The following is a 12,981-nucleotide window of genomic DNA, read 5'->3' on the forward strand; positions in this document are numbered from 1 at the left end:
CAGGTGCAAAAGACAAAGTTTCAGCACAGAATTCCACTGAGCAACAACAACATAGTTTAACTGTGGATTCTGAGTCTGGCAAGTCTACTGATGTGCCCATTTCTGAGGGACACCGGGCTCAAACTCAACTCCATTTCAAACTACAACAGCAATTAGAACAAATGCTTCGCCGTTTTGAGCAAGAGTTGAATGCAACGAAAGAGTTCTTTGATATAGAGTTGGAGAATCTGGAAAGACAACAGAAGCAGCTGATGGAGAAAATGGAGCAGGAGCACACAAAACGTCTGATGTCAGAGGAGTTAACGGTCAGCCAACTCCTGCATATGCTGAAGGACAGGACTCTGAAATGGGAAAAACTTGAACATGAACTTCAATATTCAAACGAAAGGGGTTCGGAGCTCTCAAAGGTTATTGGAAGAGCTGAGGTGGCAACACAGACTGAGATGACTGCAACAGAGCAGCCCTTGGATGCCAAAAGTACGCTGACTCACGTCAACGTAGAACAACAGACCGCTGAAACAGCTGCTCCGGTAGAGGGATTGCATAGTCCGATCAATCAATCTCCAAAGGAAGTTGAAGTATTAAAATCACAAATGAGGTCACTAGTAAACGACTTGCTGAAAGCCCAGAAAAAGCTGGATGCAGAGGTACACATGAAGAAGTCTCTTCAGGAAAGATGTCTGGATTTGGAACAAGAGCTGGCTAACGTCCAGCTGGGTATGGAGGAAATAGACGACCCTCTCACTGGTCTAGCTCAGGACGACACCGAATATTACTATGACCTGGTGGACGACACCGAATATTACGATGTCCTGTCCTGCCCAGCTTGTAACTTCGACTCCCAAAGTGCAGAAATCATGGAGGAGCACCAAAAGTCTACGGAACATCGGGAGAAGCTGGCTCTACGACGGAAACAGGAGGAAGAGAAGGAGGAACTGCGCATGCAGCTGGCAGCTGTGGCAGCTGACAATGGAGCCCAGAGAGTCTCCAAGAAGCAGAAAAGGAAAAGTCGAAACAGAAGATGACCCATCTGAACCATTATTACCTCTACCAGATCACACACGTGGTCCCTCCGAACGGAGCCAATTCAGTTCGGAAGTTCAAACTGTTAAATCCATGGAAGGACTATTGAATGAGTCACTCCAGCAACGTGAACCGACTCCACCACAGAGATTGAATCTGTGAACTGTTTTCCGCAGAGACTGAATCTGTGATCTGTTTTGACATGAAGTTATCTATGTATCTATGTTATTCTGTTATGTAAACCTGAAGTTATATATGTATATATGTTATTACGTTATGTTAAATGGGGAGATGACTGTAAAGCTAGGAAGGGAGGAATGTTGTGTATGTAATATCTGTGCTACTTTGAACCTATGGACAGGACTGCACTACTTGTTGGGCGTAGTGATACGCAGTACCACTCCTGGCCATAGGGGTATAAATAGTACTGTGGGTACTGATCTCCCCTCAGTTCCCGCCTGTGGGCATGAAGTAAAGACCTACGTGCAGTCCCTACCTCCAACCAGTAAAGACCTGTTTGAGTTATACGTTTAAGTCTTTGTGTTAATTGTTCAATACAATACACATACTTAACACACTGCTCTTGCTTTGAATAGTGCCGTAGGATCTTTTACATCCACCTGTGAGAGTAGACAGGGCCTCGGTTTAACGTCTTATCCATAAGACGGCACCGCCAACAGTGCAGTACTCCTGAAGTACTGCCCCTCTGGCTGTGCAGCACTCCTGAAGTACTGCACCAGAGTGTCAGCGCAGATGTTTATACTACCAAGTTTCTAGAGTGGGACTATGAACCCACAACCTGCCCTGTCCTCAGAGGTGAGAGTGCTACCCATTCAGCCACAGATAAACCTTTGCTACAGTTGAACCTATTCAAAGAAAGGCATAAATGTGTTCCAGTCAAATGCCACTAATTCTCATTCATATTCGTTACTGGTTTAGCCATTCACCACCAGATCTGGCTGGACCACATAAAGCATTATCGGGTCCTGCTCTCAGCCGCCAAAATTGCTCATTATTCCAGAATCATTCTGGAATGCAAAGATAAACCCCGGCTTCTATGCTCCACTGCTAACCATCTTCTTAAACCCCTCTCTCCTGTCTCCTCCACCCTCACCTCTGACAACAAGTGTGAGGAGCTCATGGACTTCTTTGTCTTGAAGATTAAGACCATATGTTCAGATTGTTCTGCCACTTCCCTTCCTTCCCCTAGCCCACCGGGCCAAACTTCCTCTAGGGTTTCCCTCTGCCATAGCCCTGAACTCGCATCTTTCTCCAGTTTCTCACTGATCTCCCCTCAAGACCTCTCCATGCTCATCTTGTCCATGAGATCCACTTCCTGCTCCCTCGACCCTATTCCCACCAAACTGCTGGCCACTCAGCTTCCTTTTCTGGCTCCCATATTAGCTGATATTGTTAATGGTTCTTGTTAGATCCGTGATTCTTTAAATAGGATGTTTCCCCAAGAACTACACGGATGCTGTAACTTAACAATCAACAGGTATTTACTGGAGTAGAGTAGTCTCAAGACTGAAGTACAGAAGCCTGCTCCGGCTTTATATACAGGTGTGGTCACTGCTGGTACTACAGTATACAGGAGCTGTAAAACAGTTCTCTCTTAAAGGTACATACACAACAATTCCTCCCCTTTTAGATTAACAGTACCATAACATTTATTTAACAATTAACATTTTTAACATGCAACATTAACTGAAAATAGTCCATTTATAGATTCAGTCTTTGGGGCGGCTTCCTGATCCTTTCGGGATAGCGCCTTTCCTGAGGTTCTTGTTCTTGGTGCGGAGGCGATTCTGGCCCCTTTTCATCGGTTAGTTCATCGGTTTCCACTGCTACTGGTTCTGAGGTAGATGCTACCGGTATGTCGGGTTCATCCCCAGGTACTCGAGACATGGGGTTGACTCGTTCCTGTGACGCTAAGATCTGATCGACGTGGCGTCTCACAATGTTCTCCCTGACATCCACTGTGTACGTTAATGGCCCCTGCCTTGTGCATATCATTTCGGGTTGCCATTTCTCTGTTCCATAGGACATTTCATTGGTGCCATATTCTTGCGGTCTCTGTTGTATCTCTGCAGCGCCCCTTGCGGCTGCTTTGTGTGATACTGCCATACTGAAAGCCTTGTCCAGCGTAAGATCCTTTTCTGATAGAAGCCGTTTCTGGGTTCCTTCAATTTGAAGCCCACACACAAACTTGTCCCTTAACGTATCTGCTAGTCCCACTCCAAACTGGTAGTGTTTCGATAGCTTGCGCAGTTCCGTTAAGTACTCAGCATTGCTTTCGTCTTTGTGTTGGTTCCTTTTATGGAACTTAAATCATTCTGCTATCAGCAGCGGTGTGGGGTTTAAGTGGTCCTGTAGGATTTCTACTATGCTTTCGAAATTCTTATTCACAGGCTTCTCTGGGGTTATTAGGTTTCGCAGTAACCCATAAGTTTTTGCACCCATGGAATTTAACAAAACCAGTGCTTTCCTAGCATCTGGCACTTCATTCGCCCTGCAGTACACCTCAATACGTTCCACATATGTCGCCCAATCTTCGACTTCATTGTCGAACGTAGAGATACTGCCACTCTTCGGCATCCCTGGGTGTGATTTAACTGTCAAAATGGCGTCTCCCGCGCTTTCCCTTCTTCTCCGCTGGCACAAAATGGCGTCTCCCGCGCTTTCCTTTCTTCCCGCGCTCGCCCTTCTTCTCCGCTGCGGCTTCTAAAAATGGCGTCTCCTGCGCTCTTCCTTCTTCTCTGCGGCTCAATGGCATCTCCCGCGCTCTCCCTTCTTCTCCCCGTGGACACTGTTCAGCCCTTGAGCCCTGGCTGTGCTCGGTGCGTTTTTTTTTTCTGTGCGCCTTTCCCGTTTCCGCCGCTCGGTCCTGAACCCGGCTGCTGCTTTACCCTCTCTCTCTCCGTTTTGTTTTTCCTCGACGCCGCTCGGTTTTTAACCACCGGCTGCGCCCTATGCGCTTCACCCTCTATCTTACCCTGTCGACGCTGCTCGGCTTTTTCTCTGCCGTCGGTCGGCTCCAGCCGCCGCTGTCCAGGAAGGGTCTGCGCTGTACCTGTCATCAGTCTGTTGCTGATCGTCGTGGCTGGGGAACCAAGCCCAGCTCTCCACAGCCTCCCCTGCGATGTTCACTCTCTGCCGGACGACTGGGCGGTTGCTCGTGGTCGATGCCCGTGTTTCTGGCCTCGACTTTCTTCCACCGCCCTCCCGGAGCGAATCCTCGAAGGGAAATGCAGAGTTGCAGGTAGATTCGAATCGACACTCGTCGCCACTGTTAGATCCATGATTCTTTAAATAGGATGTTTCCCCAAGAACTACACGGATGCTGTAACTTAACAATCAACAGGTGTTTACTGGAGTAGAGTAGTCTCAAGACTGAAGTACAGAAGCCTGCTCCGGCTTTATATACAGGTGTGGTCACTGCCGGTACTACAGTATACAGGAGCTGTAAAACAGTTCTCTCTTAAAGGTACATACACAACAGTTCTCTCTCCTCAGGTACTGTCCCCCCTCTCCCTCAAATCTGCCGTCATCACCCCTCCCTTCAAATAAACAACCCTTGACCCCTCTGTCCTTGCTAACTACCGCCCCATCTCCAACCTCCCTTTCCTCTCCAAAGTCCTTGAACGTGCTGTCGCCTCCCAAATCCATGCCCATCTTTCCCACAATTCCATGTTTGAATCCCTCCAAACAGCTTTCCACCGCTGCCACAGTATCAAAACAGCTCTCATCAAAGCCACAAATGACATCCTTTGTGACTGTGACAAAGGTATACTATCCCTCCTCGTCCTTCTTGACCTGTCAGCAGCCTTTGACACGGTTGACCATTCCATCCTCCTCCAACGCCTCTCCACCATCGTCCAGCTGGGTGGGACTGCACGCGCCTGGTTCCATTCTTATCTATCTAATCGTAGCCAGAAAATCACCTGCAACAGCTTCTCTTCCCACTCCTGCATCTTTACCTCTGGTGTCCCCCAGGGATCTATCCTTGGCCCCCTCCTATTTCTCATCTACATGTTGCCCCTTAGCGACATCATTTGAAAACACAACGGCCCAGAAATTCGGGTCGGAGGCTTCCCGCGGGCGCAAGTCCCCGACCTGCACCCCGACAAGCGTGCCTGCCATTGTGCTGTGGGCCCGCGTGGAATTCCAATCCTGGGCCTGCTCCAGCTGCCGGTGTGCAGTGCTCGCGTATCCCAGGGGCGCAACTAGTTGGGAGCCAATCGGAGCAGGGAATCTCCATTCATAGATTTGACAGGAAGACCTGTCAAATCTATGAATAGAGATCGACCACAAAACCTAAGTAAAACTTCAAATTTTTTTTTTAATCACATTTTTAAAATAACTATAATTTACATAAATTAACTATTTTAAACAAAAATTTAAATTTTTGAAAAAATTAATTAAAGTTTTTAACGGGGCTAAAAATAAACTTACCTTTCTTTAAAGTATTTTAAAATGATAAACCTGTGGAAAAAATGTTTTAATTTTACTTACTTCACCTCTTACGGTGTTACAAGCAGGCCTTGTGACTGCTTTTTCCACGCGCAGCTGCTAGGGACTTACCCGCATGGAAAAACGGAGAAAAAAGCAGAAGCTCCAGGTCTACGCGCTGCCTCTCCGGCGCATGCGTTTGACCTTCGAGCCCCTTCCTTCAAGAGAACGGAAGTTCCGGTTTCCAGCACACGCGCAGTGCATGCACAAAACTGGCACTTCCGTTGGCCCTACGGGTGAGTACACAGCGCGTACTCACCCGTGGGGACCCGAATTTCTGGGCCGCAGCATCAGTTTCCACATGTACACTGACGACCTCACTACTTCATCTCTCGACCCCTCCACGGTGTCTAAATTGTCAAACTACTTGTCTGACATCCTGTTCTGAATGAGCAGATATTTTCTCCAATTAAATATTGGGGAGACTGAAGCCATTGTTTTCGGTCCCCGCCACAAACTCCGTTCCCTAGCCACTGACTCCATCCCTCTCCCTAACGTCTGTCTGAGGCTGAAGCACACTGGTCGCAACCTTGGTGTCATATTTGACCCTGAAATGAGCTTCCAACCACATATCCGCGGCATAACTAAGATCGCCTATTTCCACCTCAGTAACATCGCTCGTCTCCGCCTTTGCCTCAGCTCATCCACTGCTGAAACCCTCACCCATGCCTTTGTTACCTCTAGACTTGACTATTCCAACGCACTCCTGACTGGCCTCCCACATTCCACCCTATGTAAACTTGAGGTCATCCAAAACTCGGATGTCCGTGTCCTAACTCGCACCAAGTCCCGTTCGCCCATCACCCCTGTGCTCACCGGCCTACATTGGCTCCCGGTTAAGCAACGCCTCGATTTCAAAATTCTCATCCTTGTTTCCAAATCACTCCATGGCCTCGCCCCTCCCTATCTCTGGAATCTCATTCAGCCCCACAACCCCCCAAAATATTTGTGCTCCTCTAATTCTGCCCTCTTGAGCATCCCTGATTATAATCACTCAACTTTTGGTGGCTGCGCCTTCTGTTGCCATGGCTCTAAGCTCTGGAATTCCCTGTCTAAACCTCTCCGCCTCACTACCTCTCTTTCCTCCTTTAAGACGCTCCTTAAAACTTATCTCTTTGACCAAGCTTTTGGTCACCTGCCCTAATTTCTCCTTATGTAGCTCGGTGTCAAATTTTTTGTCTTATAATACTTCTGTGAAGCACCTTGGGACATTTTATTACATTAAAGGCACTATATAAATACAAGTTGTTGTTGTTGTTGAAGGTGAACCTGCTGCACATATTATTGAGAGATTTCACCTCTGCTGAAAAGCACAGGTGTGAGAACTACCACTGTTAACAGTTAAAATTAATTTCAAAAGTCATTCTATTCATTCCTTATCCTTTGCCTGGTCATGACTGAAGCCTCAAGGTACTAATCGAGGTATTAACAGCTCCCTCAGAGGCTCAGCTGGGAAAAAAACACCAGCCAGTTTGGAACTGCGACATACAGAGCAAGAAGGTTTCAGGTTAAATGATCTGCTGAGTTCAGTGTAACCAGCAGGAAAGACTGAATAGGCTGGAAAAGAGAAGGGTGACCTGATAGATGTCTTTGAAATGATGAAGGGCTTCAATAGGGTAGACTGCGTGGGCCTCTGATAATAATTCATTTACGTTTATCTGCGATGCCCCCATTGTCAGCAGAGAATGCTTTTCTTACATAGCTATCCTGCAGCTATCTGTGCTAAATCTGACCGAGTAATACTTGATGTTGATGAAATGGAAAAGAAAGAAAGACTTGCATTTATATAGCGACTTTCACAACCTCAGGACGTCCCAAAGTGCTTTACAGCCAATGAAGTGCTTTCAAAGTGTAGTCACTGTTGCAATGTTGGAAACGCAGCAGCTAATTGCGCACAGCAAGCTCCCACAAACAGCAATGTGATAATGACCAGATAATCTGTTGATTGAGGGATACGTATTGGCCAGGACACCGGGGAGAACTCCCCTGCTCTTCTTTGAAATAGTGCCGTGGGATCTTTTACATCCACCGGAGAGGGGCCTCTGTTTAACGTTTCGTCTGAAAGATGGAAAGATTGTTCCCTTTTCTAGCACAGATATCCCTCACCTTGACAAGCACATAAAATTCCCCCAGAAGTGTCAACGGTCCAAGTTTACCAAATTGCTGAAGAGTATTCCTCAAAAGTTCTCACCTCAACTCAAAACGTAGTGTCAGCTGTGGCTCAGTTGGTAGCACACTCGCCTCTGAGTCAGTAGGTCGTGGGTTCAAGTCCCACTCCAGGGACTTATAGCACATAAAGCTAGGCTGACACTCCAGTGCAATAGCTGAGGGAGTGCTGCACTGTCGAAGGTGCCGTCTTTCGGATGAGATGTTAAGCGGAGCCCCCATCTGCTCTCTCAGGTGGGTATAAAAGATCCCAGGGCACTATTTCAAAGACGAGCAGGGGAGTTATCCCTGATATCCCTCAATCAACGTAACAAAAAAAACCCAGATTATCTGGTCATTATCACATTGCTGTTTGTGGGACCTTGCTGTTTGTGAATTGGCTGCCACATTACAACAGTGACTCCATTTCAAATAGTACTTCATTGGCTGTAAAGTGCTTTGAGATATCTGGTGGTTGTGAAAGGCACTATATAAATGCAAGTCTTTCTTTGTGTTCCGATGGTTGAGAACCACTTTCGCTTCAAACTGACGCAACAATGTAAGGAGTACATGTGGGAGAAAGACTAAAGAAAAGGAATGACAAGCCAGTAAAGTAGGTACACACTCATTCAAGACAGAGATCGATGGATATTAAGGGAATCAAGGGATATGGGGATAGGGCAGGAAAGTGAAGATGAGGTAGAAGATCAGCCATGATCTTACTGAATGGCGGAGCAGGCTCGAGGGGCCTGATGGCCGACTCCTGCTCCTATTCTTGTGTTCTTATGGAACAAATGATTAGTTTTACATGTCATTTCTCCAAGATAACATCAAAGGATCTATACTTTTGCGATCAGCATGGAAAACTACCACAATGTAATGCAGATTAAGAAACAAGCAATTCGAATTTTGCGCGATAAGTTGGAAGTCAATTATTACTAAGATATAAAGGCTTCAATATACAAATGCAGCAAAAAAAGCACCACCTTACAGTTCAATAAAAAAAATTATTACTTCCTACTGGACTCTTCCAAAAACTTATAAAAAAATTAGATGATCCTTAAATGAGCTTGCCCTACAGGTGAGTTAGGAAGTAGGGTAGTAGCATTGGAACAGGAGTAGGGCATTCGGCCCTTCGAGCCCGTTCTGCCATTCGCTGTGCTGTGATCGCGTACTTTCTCTTCGCATATAAACTTCTTCCAAGTTAAAACTAGCACACCGCCTAGTTTGGGAGCCTCTGAATTAGATCGGGGCTGATCCGTACGCCAACTCCATTTATCGCCTTTGATCCCTATCCCTCGATACCCTTACCTAACAAAATTCTATTAAATCTGAGGATCCCAAACTTTTTTTTGCTGAGTCCTCCTTTGGAGATTTACATGCATTGTTTCTATGAATCAGTATATTTGCATGGAACAAGGAGATCTTATTACCTTGGCTTGCATAGCATATTGCACAATGCAGAAAGCAACATAAGTAGCACATCTGGTACTATACTACGGAATAAAATGGCACATGACAAAACATGATGGGTCTGAATTTGCGGTCGGCAGCTTCCCCGCGGGCGAATGCCTCTGAACCACAAGAAATGTGCGAACCTACCTGATGGTCCCGGAGGTTCGTAGCCTTGTGCTCCTGGGCCTCTATGCGTAGGCCTGCGTAAAGGCCCACGTATCCCAGGGGCGCAGGCGGTTCGGAATCGCCCCTGGGATCACGTGGGCCAGGCCAACCAATCAAAAAGGGGATCCCCATTATGCTTATGGGAATTCCATTTACAGGAAACTTTGTGTTATCCGGAGGCTAAATGTCCGGCAAGCTCGAGCCACCGGCAAAAATCAGGAGCCGTTTTGTTAGGTTTTTTTTCTTCCCGTGGCTTTTTTTTCTTCCCGTGGCTTTTTTTTCAACAGTCAGGCTCTGCAAAGTCTCTTTATCTTAGCAACAGTTTCAGAGAGACGCTTCCAAGGTACGGGCCGACTGTTTCGAAGCTGTTGCTAAGCAACAGTGTTTGTTGTCAGATACGGAGATGAAACGCTCCGTATGCTTCAACATTAGCGCTGGAGTGTCCGGCAGTTTTGAGGGAACGGCAACAGCTCGGTCCTGTCGGTGCCGGATAGCACAAAGTTTCCTGTACGTACAAAATCCTCAGAAGCATGAATAGGAATCCCCTAAAAAACACAATTACACACCAGTTAAATAAAAATAAATCATTACATGTTCATAATTAATTAAAATACAATTAAATTAAACATTTAAAACAACAATTTAAATTTTTGATAAATAAATTTAAACATTTTAAAGGGGCTAAAAATAACCTATAATTAATTTTAAAGTTTTTTATGTTTAAATAATTTTTAAAATATATTTTAATATTTATTTAAACTCTTATACTGGTAAAAGAAGGCCATATGCTTGCTTTTATCAGGTGTAAGAGTTTCCTGGGCATTCGCTGGGCAGTAGTTGGACAAATCGCCCCCGACTCTCCGCCCGCGAATGTCCATTTCCCGGGGATGCGGTGGATCTGTCCCAGCTGAAATTGGACAGATTGCAAGTTCCGGGTTTTCGCGCCTGCGCATCGCACGCAGAAGCCCGGAATTTGCGCGGCACTTTCGGCCGGGTTCGCTGTGTGTACGCCATCAAAGGCCCTGGAAAATCTGGACCAATGACTCACCCCTGTCTCGGTGAACAGGACGAGCCCGTTTGTGGGAACACAATTTGTGAAATCTCGGTTTGATTTTGGAGAGTTTCAGCTACAAATCAGTCTCTACATTCAAGCAGCTTCTATAAATGTGAATCTATTACTGCTCACCAGAAGCTGCTCTGATAAGTTCAACTTCCACGACTAGAAATCAGCGGGAATTCAAACATCACATGCTGTGCCGAGATCGCGCTCGCCGAGACTTATGCTTTCTCCGAATATAAACTTACATTTGTTCGGTTTCTTCCAAGTTACAACTGGCGCACCGGCCTAGTTTGGGAGCCTCTGAATTAGATCATGGTTGCTGCGTCCCTCAACTCCTTTGATCCCTATCCCTCAATACCCTTACCTAACAAAAATCTAGCAATCTCAGTCAAATAAATTTCAAATAGCCTAGCAACCATAGCCTTCTGGGGGCGAGAATTCCAGATTTCTACTACCCTTTGTGTGAAAAAGTGCTTCCGGATTCCACTCCCAATTGACCTAGCTCAAATTTTTCCCCTTTGTTCTGAATTCCCCACTAGAGGAAATCATTTCTCTACATCGACCCTATTGAATTCCCTTACTATTTTAAATGCCTCAATTAGATCACCCCCCAACTTTCTAAACTCAAGGGAATATACAGGAAACCCTTGATTTCCCTGCACCTAAATAACCGGAAATCTCTGTTAACCGGCAAAATTCAGGAGTAGGTTCAGGTAAGTTTTACTTCATATTAGTGGCCGTTCCTGGATCTGTGGCCGTGTAACCGGGGTTCCTGCACCTGTTGCTATGCAACAGGGACGCCTGGATCTGGGCTGGGGTTCCTGCACCTGTTGCCGTGCAACAGGGACGCCTGGATCTGTGGCTGGGGTTCCTGCACCTGTTGCCGTGCAACAGGGACGCCTGGATCTGTGGCTGGGGTTCCTGCATCTGTTGCCATGCAACAGGGACGCCTGGATCTGTGGCCGTGTACGGGGCTCTCATACCTTTTACTATACCTCTCTGTAATCTGGACTTTTTGATAAACCGGCACCACGTCGGTCCCGTCGGTGCCGGATAAAAAAAGAGTTTCCTGTAAACCACGTTCATGCAACCCAGCCCTGGTATTATTCTGGTGAATCTGTGCTGTACCTCTTCCAAGACCAATATATCTTTCCTGAGCTTCGCTGCCCAAAGCTGAACTCAGTTACTCCAGGTGGGGCCTGACCAAGGCTCTGTACAACTGAAGCATCACTTCCTCCCCTTTGTATTCCAGCCCCCTTTACATAAAGGCCAACCTTCGATTAGACTTTTTGATCACTTTTTGTACACGTGCGCTGGCTTTTAGTGATTTGTGTACATGGACACCTAAATCCCCTTGTTCCTCCACAGCTCCTACTTGCTCATCATTCAGAAAATCATTAATTTGTCTTCCCTGGATCCAAAGTGGATGACCTTACATTGAACTCCATCTGCCGCAGTTTTGCCCGCTCGCTTAGTCTATCTATGTCCCTTTGTAATTTCCTGCTCTCATCTCCACAATTTACTGTGCTTCCTAACTTAGTGTCATCTGCAAAGTTTAATATACAACTCTCTATCCCTTCATCCAAGGCATTAATATAGTGAAAAGCTGAGGCACCAGTGCAGATCCCTGGGCAACACCACTTGTCACATCCCACCAATCAAAGAACGTTCCCTTTATCCCTACTCTGTCTTCTGCTTCTCAATCAGTTACCAGTAACAAAGAGGGAGCAACAACAACAACCTGCATTTATATAGTGCCTTTAACCTAGTAAAACATCCCAAGGTGCTGCACAGGAGCGTTATCAAACAAATGTTGACACTGAGCCACATAAGGAGATGTTAGGACAGGTGACTAAAAGCTTGGTCAAAGAGGTAGGTTTCAAGGAACGTCTTAGAAGAGGAGAGAGGTGGAGAGGCTTAGGGAGGGAATTCTGGAGCAAGGCTGTAAATTTTCCTGAAGAACAATTCCCAGGGAATTTCCAACCTACCACTATTTTCCTGGGTCAGTTGCAGTCCTAATGTTGGAGCTCCTGTTTCAGAAAGCAACACTATCAGGATAAAGGGTCATCGGGATGGCCTCTATAGCTCAGTGAGGGACAGCGGAGCAGTTTCTACAACCAAAATATCAATATAGCCTTTTCAATTGTGCAGTGGAGATTTGGATAGACTTGGCTCCAAATTCTTACATTGTCAGTGGAAAGATTATATAAAAGGCTGAATTGACGTGGATGAGTCCCAGCAGAGTGCACTGGGGAGATGGAAGGCAGGTGGCTGTTTACACTTACAATGCTGATAGTTACCCATATAGCAGCTCTAACTGCCTCACTGGTGGACCTAACTCTAAAGAGTAGCTCCACTTGTGGTTAAAGAACACAGTCCACTATCATTGCTCTTGGAGTACACCCAGCTGAGTAATTTTCCTTCGTAGTAGAAACAGCAAATAGATCTCCTAAGGTTTTAAGAACTAGGTCATCATTATTTCTTATTCTAAACTGACAAGTAGCAACATATAGGAACGACCCTGAAGCAGTTTTGACTAAAATGATCCATTTCAGTCCGTAGGATTTCTTTTTAAGCTGCATGCTTTAGAAAACAATAGATGTGTGGGTAAATTGCAAGAA

This window comes from Somniosus microcephalus, chromosome 26 (assembly GCF_052327205.1).
Source record: "Somniosus microcephalus isolate GS21.2 chromosome 26, FLI_Smic_1.0, whole genome shotgun sequence".
Lineage (NCBI taxonomy): Eukaryota > Metazoa > Chordata > Chondrichthyes > Squaliformes > Somniosidae > Somniosus > Somniosus microcephalus.